An 11,006-nucleotide genomic window follows, 5' to 3' on the forward strand; every position below is an offset into this window, starting at 1 on the left:
TGGGGCTGCGTACTCTAGGGAGCAACTGGCAGTACAGAGCTGCACAGGGGCAGGCAGGGCTGCAGGACAGGGTAGGGGGGGGCTGTGGGACATCAGCAGAGCTTGGTTTGCACAGCCGCAAGAATGCAAATTATGGAGGTAGGAACAAAGTGGGGGGGTGGAGGGGCCTCTCCAGCTTGCAAAAGGGAGTGCCCCTTCAGTGCTGTGAGTTTGCAGGGGAAAGGGGGGCCATGTCTCAGGGAATGGGACTGTTTTGCCTTGGAAAGGTGACCAGCTAATCCTGTCCTATCCTGTGGTTCAGGGAAGGGCACCTGGATGCTCTCTGCTGTGGTACAGCCCTCCAGGAGCGTAGCTGCAGCCCCTGGCCAAGCTTCCCTGGCCCCTTCTGCCACTCACTTTCCAGCTCCCCGCCAGCAAGGGCCATGCAGGGACAAGTGTTGGTAACCCTCCTTAAGGCAGCCCAGAGGAGTGGTGGCACAGGGCTGATGCCTCAGCACCTGGGGCAGAGGCAAAGCCATCTACCTCCCGGTGAGCCTGCAGGCCGGCAGGCCAGCTGCAGCCCTGCTCAGTGCCAAGTCACGATTCCCAGGCATAGGACAGATAAACAGCTGCTGGCCAGCATGTCTGTGCTGGTGCAGGGGAGCGGCCTCTTGAGGACAGGGGCAAGCACGGGCCCAGGGAGCACAGCCTGGCCTCTGGCAAGCCCCTTGGCAGCCAGCCAGACCCAGCTGCAGTGCCACAGGACGGGCAGCACCTCAGCTTCCCAGCCCACAGCTGGAGGAACAGCAGCGGAAGCAATTCTGAGCAGGGCTGCGTGACAGCCTGGGTGGCCTGCTGTCAGCCAGTCCCTGCCACACTCCGTCCGGCACCTACATGGCTCTGACTCGCACATCCAGGTCAGCATCTGCGCAACCTAGAAAGTCTCTGAACATCCAGGGAGAAACTTGCCCCCAAAGCTGGGACGGGTCCATGCCTGGTTCTGGGCACCACGCTGCCTGTCCCGCAGTGCCGGGCGCTTGCTCTTTCTCACCCACACCAGAGGCACAGGCACAGTTCCTGCACCGAGATGGTATGACAGGCAGCACAGCGTGAGGCCCTGTGCCAGCTGCGTGCTCTCCGGGTGGGGAGACGAGTGCGAGTGTGAAGATGGCGAAGTGGGAGCAGCCAGCCAGCTCTGGATGGGAGGGCAGGTCATGGAGGCTTGCACAGGGGTACACTGCAGGACCCCGGGGCTGCAGGACATTCTGGGCAGTGTCCATACGCAGCCGGAGGGCAGGTCATGGATTGACTCGGGCTGGGAGAGGAACTTTCTCTTGTGCTCAAACAGAACCACACAGTAAGCTCATTTCACTTTAACCTTTCATTTTCAGGCTGCTGTGTGGGTGAGATGACAACCCAGGCACTAGTTTTGTGGAGGGAAGTGGGCGTTCAGCTTCTCTGGGGAGACCTACCCAGATACAAGGGGTGCCAAAGGCTGCACCCATCAGTGCATGCTTCCAGAGGAGGGCAGGGCTGCTCTGTGAAAGCTGTGAGGGAAGAAAACCCCTCCCGCAAGGAGCAAATGCACCTGTCACAGCCCCGGCACTAGGCAGGAAAGACACCAGATCCTTCTCCAAGTCTCAGCAACATGAAGCATCACCCCATTCCCATGCTGCAGCCAGTCCCAGGCTCCTCCACAGCTCCAGCACCCTGGTCCTCCTCTCTGCCCAGGTCTGCCCTTTGGACGCCACCCAGCATTGCTGGAAAAGACAGCCCTGCCTCGCTGGGTCTGGGCACACTGCTACATAGCTGTGCAGGGCTCACACAGCAGAACCTGCACCAGGCCACACACATGGGGTGGCAGACCCCTTCACCCCTCATAGCCATCCCCACAATGCTCTGCAGCCTGGGATAACTGCAGCCAGCTGCACCCTGCTTATCAGCTGTGGCAGGCACCGGCTCCCCTGACACAGCTTATGCACAAACTCAGCCATGAAATGGGTGCAGATGGCAGGGGCGGGTGCCAGGTGGCAGGGCAGGATGGGACAGCGTGGGTTTACAAAGGGGAAATGGTGCTTAACCAACCTGATAGCCTAGTAGGACAAGATGATGGGCTTGGTGGATGAGGGGGGAGCAACAGATGTTGTTTACCTCAACTTTAGTAATGCTTTTCATACTGTCTTCTGTAACATCCTCATAGGCAAGCTGATAAGCTATGGATTAGGCAAGCAAACAGTGAGGTGGACTGAAAATTTGCTGAAAGGCTAGATCCAGAAGGTTGTCACTAATGGTACGAAGTCCAGATGGAGGCCAGTCACTAGTGGAGTACCCCAGGCATCAATACGGGGGCCAATATTGTTCAAATTCTTCATCAATAACACCTTCATTAATAACACCTTCATTAATAATTTGGATGATGGGGCAGAGCACACCATCAGCAAGTTTGCAGATGATTCAAAACTGGGAGGAGCGGCTGATAGACCAGATGGGTGCGCTGCCATCCAGAGAGGAGATATAAGCTGGAATGTCATGAAGTTCAACCAACAGAATGCAAACTTCTGCATGTAGGGAAGAATAACCTCATAGCACCAGTGTATGCCATGTGTCATCTGGCCAGAAAGCAGCTTTGCCAAGGACCTGGGGGTTCTGGTTGATGCCAAGCTTACCATATACAAGCAATGTGCCTTTGTGGCAAAGAAAGCCAACAGCATCCTGGGCTGCAACAGGGGCATTGCCAGGAGTGAGGTGATCCTTTCTCTACTCACCACTGGTGAGACCACATCTAGAGTGCTGTGTCCAGTTCTGTACAAGGAAGACATGGACATACTGGAGAGAGTCCACCAAAGGGCCATTCTGATGATTAAGTGACTGGAGCATACATGGAAAGGAGAGGCTGAGAGAGCTGGGACTGTTTAGCCTACAGAAGAGAGCTCAGGGGGACCCCATTAATATCTGACGGGAGTGAATGAAAAGGGACCAAGGTTCTTCTCAGTGCTGTCCAGTGACAGGACAAGAGGCAATGGACACCAATTAAAAAACACGAAATGCAGCTTGAACATGAGAAAACATTTTTTTTACTGTGTGGGTGACCAAGCACTGAAACAGGTTGCCTGGAGCGGTTGTGGAGTCTCCATCCTTGGAGGTATTAGAAATCTGACTGGTCATGGACCTGGGCAACCTGCTTGAGCAGGGGATCAGACTAGATGGCCTCCAGAGGTCCCTTCCAACCTCAATAACCTTGTGATTCTGTAACTGTTGTTCCTCAGAGCATGCCTGGCCAGCACTTCCTTCCTGCACAAGCTCAGCCAGCCACTCCCTGACTCCTGGTGTCTCACATGCCCATACAGCATCCTCCACCACACAGACCATTCCTGCCATCCCATGGCACCCAGCCTACAGCCTAGGCATGCACATGGAAAGAAGCAGACACAGTCTGTGAAAAATAATGTCAGGAACAAGATCAGAGAGAGCCACCAGGAGACTCCAGCTGGCATGCAAGGGGTGGTACTGGGCTGCAGAGGGCCATCTCAGATCCATTGCCACCTGGAAGTTGTGGGATGTCTGCCCAGAATCGCCCCCAGCCCAGGAACACCAGGGCCGCCTTCTGGGGGCAATCCCCTGCTGTATCTCCTCACACTGGGATGGCAGGGCCTTGGTCTGGGACCGGGTCTTCCCATGTCAGGAAGCAGCAGTGACTCTGACCCCTCTCCTGGAAGGCAGACAGACTCTCCCGCACTTCAGCTCCCTCTCTACCCCCCTCTGATAGCCCCTTCATGCCTGCACCCCTGGTGCGATCCTGCACCCCTGCTGCTCAGGCAACCATTGTCCTCCATGTGCTTCAGTCCTGCATGCCAGGTTACAGCTGCATGTGCCAACGGCACATTGGCCCCTCTCCTGGGGACACCCTAAGCTTCATACTTTCCATGGCCCCATGCAGATAGAGACCTTTGCTTGCTGCTAGCTCTGCCTGTTGTCACTGGCTTGTTGCAGTGCTCTGTATAAGCACATCAGGACAACACATATGGGCTCTCCAAACACTCAGAGTAGCTCAGACCTCACCTGCACTACTGCATTCATCTCTGGGGGCCCAAACATAAGAAGGACACAGACCTGTTGGAGAGAATCCAGAATCCATGAAGATGATTAGAGGGCTGGAGCACCTCTCCTAGGAAGACAGGTGGAGAGAGTTGGGGTTGTTCAGCCTGGGAAAGAAAAGGCTCTGGGAAGACCTTAGAAAGGCCTTCCAGTACCTAAAACGGCTGACAGGAAAGCTGGTGAGGGACTTTTCCCAAGGGCTTGTAGGGATAGGACAAGGGGGAATGGCTTTAAATTAAAAGAGGGTAGATTTAGATATTTAGGAAGAAAATCTTCATTATGAGGGTTGTGAGGCACTGGCACAGGTTGCCTGAAGCAGCTGTGGATGCCCCATCCCTGGAAGCTTTCAAGGCTAGGTTGAATGGGACTTGGAACAACCTGGTCTACTGGTAGATGTCCCTGTCCCTGGCAGAGGGAGTGGAACTAGATGGTCTTTAAGGTTGCTTCCAATCCAAATCATTCTATGCTTCTGATGACCCATTTCACAGCACCGACCCCGCTGCTAGTTGTAGCACCTTGAATGTTACCCCAGTCTACAAACACCCCTGCATCCCATCCACCATCCCACAGCATCCTTTCCTTGCTGCTCTGCCCCACCAGCAAAAGACCCCTAGACTCACAATGGCAGGCTGCTGTTAGCACAAAGCAGAGACCATTTCAGGCTGCAATGAAAAACCATTTCAGGCTGCAACGCAAGAAATTCGGTAGTGCTCGCTTGAGATATGTGTCCCTCCATGGAGCTGCACTCAACACTTCCACACTGATGCCACCGCTTAGGGTGGAGAAGGGTCCAGAGCCTGCCCTTGGTGGAGCAGCTGCCCTGCAGCCATCCTGCAGATGCCCTTGCTCCTGTGCCCTGCAGACCCTTGTCCTTCTGGTTTGCAGGTCTTGAGCTCCAAGGTGAGCCCGTCCCCCCTGAGTCTCAGCCCTTCTCAGCCCCTGGCACCAAACAGCCACAGGGGCATGCCAAGAGGTGTCCTGGAAATGCCACCTGTGCCATCAGTGCCGCGTGGGTGAGACACAGCCGCCGGGGAGCTGGGGCAGGGGCAGCTCCGTGCAGGGGGAGCAGGGGCAGGGTGTGAGTTGGCTCTGCAGGGCTGCAGCAGCAGCAGCCTCAGCACAGCCCTGCTCCGGCTGCGGGGCCCGGCCCAGCCTCGGCGGGCGGGTGATGTACGGGGGGACGCAAGAGTCCCTCTCCCCGGGGGACGGCCCACGCTCAGGGTTGTGCCCCCACACGCGTGGAATGGGTACTCTCCCCTCGCCCCACACCGGCCCCAAGCCGTGCCCCCGCTCCTCCACGCCTGCCACCGCCCCCCACCGCCGGCTCCCTGCCCCCCCCCCCCGCCCTGCCCCCTCCCGGCAGCCCACATCCCGGGGGCCGCACTGCCGCACCCGGGGTGTCCCTCGGTGCCGGCGCTGCCCTGGAGCGGTGGCGCAGCGGCCCGGCAGCTCCCGCCGGCGGCCCCGCCGACCCTGGGCCGCATGGCCCCGGGCCCGCTCCCCGCCCCGCCGGAGGGGGCCCGCCGGGCACGGGGCTCGCGGAGGCCAGAGCCCCCCACAGGGGCCGCGGCCGGGACCCCGCCACGGGCGGCGGCGGCTCCTGGCGGCGGCGAACGGACGGCGCGAGGGGGCCGGGGCGGCCAGGGCAGCACTGGGGACACCAACACACCGACATACACCGACACACACGCTGACTACACACCAAGATGAACGCACACGCCAACGCCCCCCCAGCATACCACACACCGACACACAGTGTCACACACACACTGACAGCACACCAGCACACTGCACACCAACACACACACTGACCGCACACCAACACACAGTGCCACACACACTGACAGCACACCAGCACACTGCACACCAACACACACACTGACCGCACACCAACACAGTGTCACACACACTGACCGCACACCAACACACACACTGACCACACACCAACACACAGTGTCACACACACTGACAGCACACCAGCACACTGCACACCAACACACACACTGACCACACACCAACAGTGTCACACACACTGACAGCACACCAGCACACTGCACACCAACACACACACTGACTGCACACCAACACACATACACTGACCGCACACCAACACACACACACTGACCGCACACCAACACACAGTGTCACACACACTGACAGCACACCAGCACACTGCACACCAACACACACACTGACCGCACACCAACACAGTGTCACACACACTGACAGCACACCAGCACACTGCACACCAACACACACACTGACTGCACACCAACACACACACACTGACCGCACACCAACACACACACACTGACCGCACACCAACACACAGTGTCACACACACTGACTGCACACCAACACACAGTGTCACACACACTGACCGCACACCAACACAGTGTCACACACACTGACCGCACACCAACACACACACTGACCACACACCAACACACAGTGTCACACACACTGACAGCACACCAGCACACTGCACACCAACACACACACTGACCGCACACCAACAGTGTCACACACACTGACAGCACACCAGCACACTGCACACCAACACACACACTGACTGCACACCAACACACATACACTGACCGCACACCAACACACACACACTGACCGCACACCAACACACAGTGTCACACACACTGACAGCACACCAGCACACTGCACACCAACACACACACTGACCGCACACCAACACAGTGTCACACACACTGACAGCACACCAGCACACTGCACACCAACACACACACTGACCGCACACCAACACAGTGTCACACACACTGACAGCACACCAGCACACTGCACACCAACACACACACTGACTGCACACCAACACACACACACTGACCGCACACCAACACACACACACTGACCGCACACCAACACACAGTGTCACACACACTGACTGCACACCAACACACAGTGTCACACACACTGACCGCACACCAACACAGTGTCACACACACTGACAGCACACCAGCACACTGCACACCAACACACACACTGACTGCACACCAACACACACACACTGACCGCACACCAACACACAGTGTCACACACACTGACCGCACACCAACACACAGTGTCACACACACTGACAGCACACCAGCACACTGCACACCAACACACACACTGACCGCACACCAACACACACACTGACCGCACACCAACACACAGTGTCACACACACTGACAGCACACCAGCACACTGCACACCGACACACACACACTGACCATACACCAATACACACGGGCCAAAACACACACAGTTACACACACTGACAGCACACTAACACACACTCACAGACTGTCACACACACTGAAGGCACACCAGCATGCTGCACACCAACACACAAAGGCCAAAACACACTCACACAGTCATACGCACTGACAGCACACCAGCACACACACACACACGGACTGCACACCAACACACAGCACACCACACACCAACACACGAACACAAACACACTAATCACACAACGCCCACACTCACGCCCACACTCACACCCACACTGACTGCACACCAACACTCACTCACACAGAATGCACGCCAGCACACACACACTGCATGCATGCCAACACACTGCACACCAACACACCAACACACACACTGACCGCACACCAACATGTGCAAACATGCCAACACACACTCATACACTCACACAGACTGCACACTGACACACACGCATGCACACACACACTGAATGCACACCAAGACGCACCAGCACACTGCACACCAACACCCACACACGGACCATGGGCCAACGCACATGCACAGACACACCACATGCCAACACACACTCACATGCCCACACACACATGCTACACATGAACACACCGACTACACCAGTGTGCACTAGTCAGTGCACATGTGCATCATGCACAGGGAGCGGAAGGCATGCAAATCAGTGTGCGCACACACACAAACCGCATGCACACGCAGCCTGCCTGCATACACACAAAATGCCCCCACACACTGCACACTACCCTGTGAACGCACAGGTACGCTGTGCATACTCACAGGTTCGCCTGTACCGCACCGCATGTCTGCGGCATGCATCCCCAGTGTGTGCACAATGCTGAGAGTGCAGCCACACACTGGGTGCACCCACAGTAGTGCAGACATGGTGCCCGCACACACGGAGTGCACCACATAAACCCATATGCCAACATGTGTGGACCCAGATGAGCACATACATACAGTGTGCACCACGTGGGTACGCTGGACTCATTGCACTTGCACATCACTGCTTGCTTGCTGTGACTGTAACCAGATGGGCTCTTCCACACCCATACACATGCGTGCCGCCTGTAGTAGCGGCGTTCTCTGGTGTCTGTTTATTGGGAAGGACCTGGTGGCAAATGGCTGCAGAGAGCAGGGTGGCAGCAAACTTCCCAAAGAGGCTGTGATGCCATGCTTGTTTTTATCCTGCGAGCTGTTAGCAGGCAGAGCTCAGCGCCGGGCGCTGCTGCCTGCCACGGGGCCCACGCACCCTCATCCCACAAGCAGAGCATTCAGCGGGGCTCTGTCGTTTCATGCTTCAGTCCAATTCAGTCCCCTGTGCAAGGCAAGGACTTCCACGCCAGGCACCTGCAGAATGAGGCAGGCTGCAGGCAGGTAGGTCAGGCACAAAGGGAAAGAGTCACTCAAAAGGGCTGAAACCATGCCTGGTCAGAAAGGAGGGCGCTCACAGCCACCATGGGATGGTGAAGACCAGCACATCAAGGCTAGCAAGAGCACAGGAAAAAATGATGTGACATGCAGACAACTTTGGGGGTATGCATTAAGGCACACAAACTGATGATTAGGGCCTGGCATAAGCTAAGGCTAACTGAACAGACTGTGGGAAACACTACAAGAGAGATTGCTGACCACAACAAACAGAGTGAGAAGCTGACGGGAGTTACACTGCCATGAAGAATACCCAGATTTCACAGGTGTTAGCTGGGAATGATGTGAGAGGTGGCCAAACTTCACCGATAACTGAAGGAAGAGCTGGGGTCATTTTGTGGAGAGGAATCTGGCAGGGGCAGCAGTACCCAGGAAACCCCATCAGTAATAGAATCATATAATCATTTAGGTTGGAAAAGACCTTTGAGATCACCAAGTCCAACCATTAACCCATCACTGCCAAGTCCACCACTAAACCTTGTCCCCAAGCACCATGTTTTTTAAACACTTCCAGGGGCAGTGACTGTACCACCTCCAAGTATAGAGGGACAATCACTTCCCTAGTCCTGCTGGCCATGCTGTTTCACACATGAGCCAGGATGCTGTTGGCCCTCTTGGCCACCTGGGCACACTGCTGGCTCATGCCCAGCCGGCCGTCAACAAAAACTCCCAGGCCCTTCCCCCCAGGCAGTTCCCAGCCCCCTGCCCCAGCCCGTCGCTGCGCGGGGCTGGTGTGACACAGGGGCAGGACCCGGCACTGAGCCCTGTTGAACCTCCTACAAGTGGCCTCGGCCCATCGGCCCGGCCTGCCCAGCCCCCTCTGCAGAGCCCCCTGCCCTCCCGCAGGTCAGCACTGCCCCCAGCTCGGTGTCGCCTGCAAACCGACCGAGGGTGCACTCGGTCCCCTCGTCCAGATCGTCAATAAGGATATCAACCAGGACTGGCCCCAGCACTGAGCCCTGGGGAACACCGCTTGTGATCCACTGCCAGCTGGATGTAACCCCATTTACTACCACTCTTCGGGCCTGGCCGTCGAGCCAGCTTTTAACCCAGCACAAAGTACACCCGTGCAGGCCACGAGCAGCCAGTTTCTCCAGGAGAATGCTGTGGGAGACAGTGTCAAGGCTTTACTAAGGTCCAGGTAGACAACATCCATAGCCTTTCCCTCAGGCACTAAGTGGGTGTTGGTAAAAGTACTGTTCTATCTGTTTTGCTGTTCACGCCAGTGAAGTATGTGTGCATGTTCTTGAATGTAACCTGGCTCTTTAGAAGACAAACTAAGTCTTTTGCACTGGCACACACATGGGAACAGCCACCATATCCATGGGACTGAGACGGGAGAAACCTCCTGGGAACGAGAGTCCTTCCAATTCAGCTCCAGCTCTTCTGCAAGGAAACATTCTCTGTGAGAAACCTGGGCTGCACACAGCACCCACACAGCATGCACAGAGCACGCACACAAAAATACTGTGCATACACGTACTGCATTCCCACACAGGGTGCATGTGCACACACAAACACAGTGGAGACACACACAGATACAAACAGGTGTAAAGCACACCCAGAGTGTGTGTATAGCTGTACTCCAAAAGTCTTGGAACACAGCACAATGTGTTCAGCACATCTGGCCAGTGTATGCACACGCACACACAACATACACACAGAGGCGGTGCATGCACACCCTACAGTACGCATGCATGCGGAATACACCCCCCCACACACTGCATGCATGCATGCACACAGTGTGCACCCACCCATCTACCCACATGCATGTTCACAGCACACACCCACAGATGCATGCACACGCAGAATGCACCTCCCACGGGCGCACATGCAAACTCACTTGTCCATACATGCACACATGCAGGCATACATGCAGAGGGAAGTGTTGTACCCACACAAACACATAGGTCATTAACACCCCACATGCTCATGAGCCACTCACTTGGACACTGCCATGCCTGCCCACTCCCACCTGGTGCCTGGCCCGTGCAGGTCTTTCAGTGTGTGCTCCCACAGTGCTGCAGCAGTCACTTGGGCCTCTCCTTCCATGGCTGGACACATAGACACTGTTCATCCACATGTCCTACTTGTGCCCACTGGTGCCTGCACAAGTCAGGGCAGTCTCATGCCAGCTCAGCTTCCTGCAGCCACGTTACCTGCACACAGCACACAGGGTCCCACACCTCCTGCCCTGTTCCTTGTCTGGTCTCTGAAGCCCTCTCCCCACACCGTGACACACCACACAC

The sequence above is a fragment of the Falco cherrug genome, chromosome 5, assembly GCF_023634085.1.
Source record: "Falco cherrug isolate bFalChe1 chromosome 5, bFalChe1.pri, whole genome shotgun sequence".
Taxonomy (NCBI): domain Eukaryota; kingdom Metazoa; phylum Chordata; class Aves; order Falconiformes; family Falconidae; genus Falco; species Falco cherrug.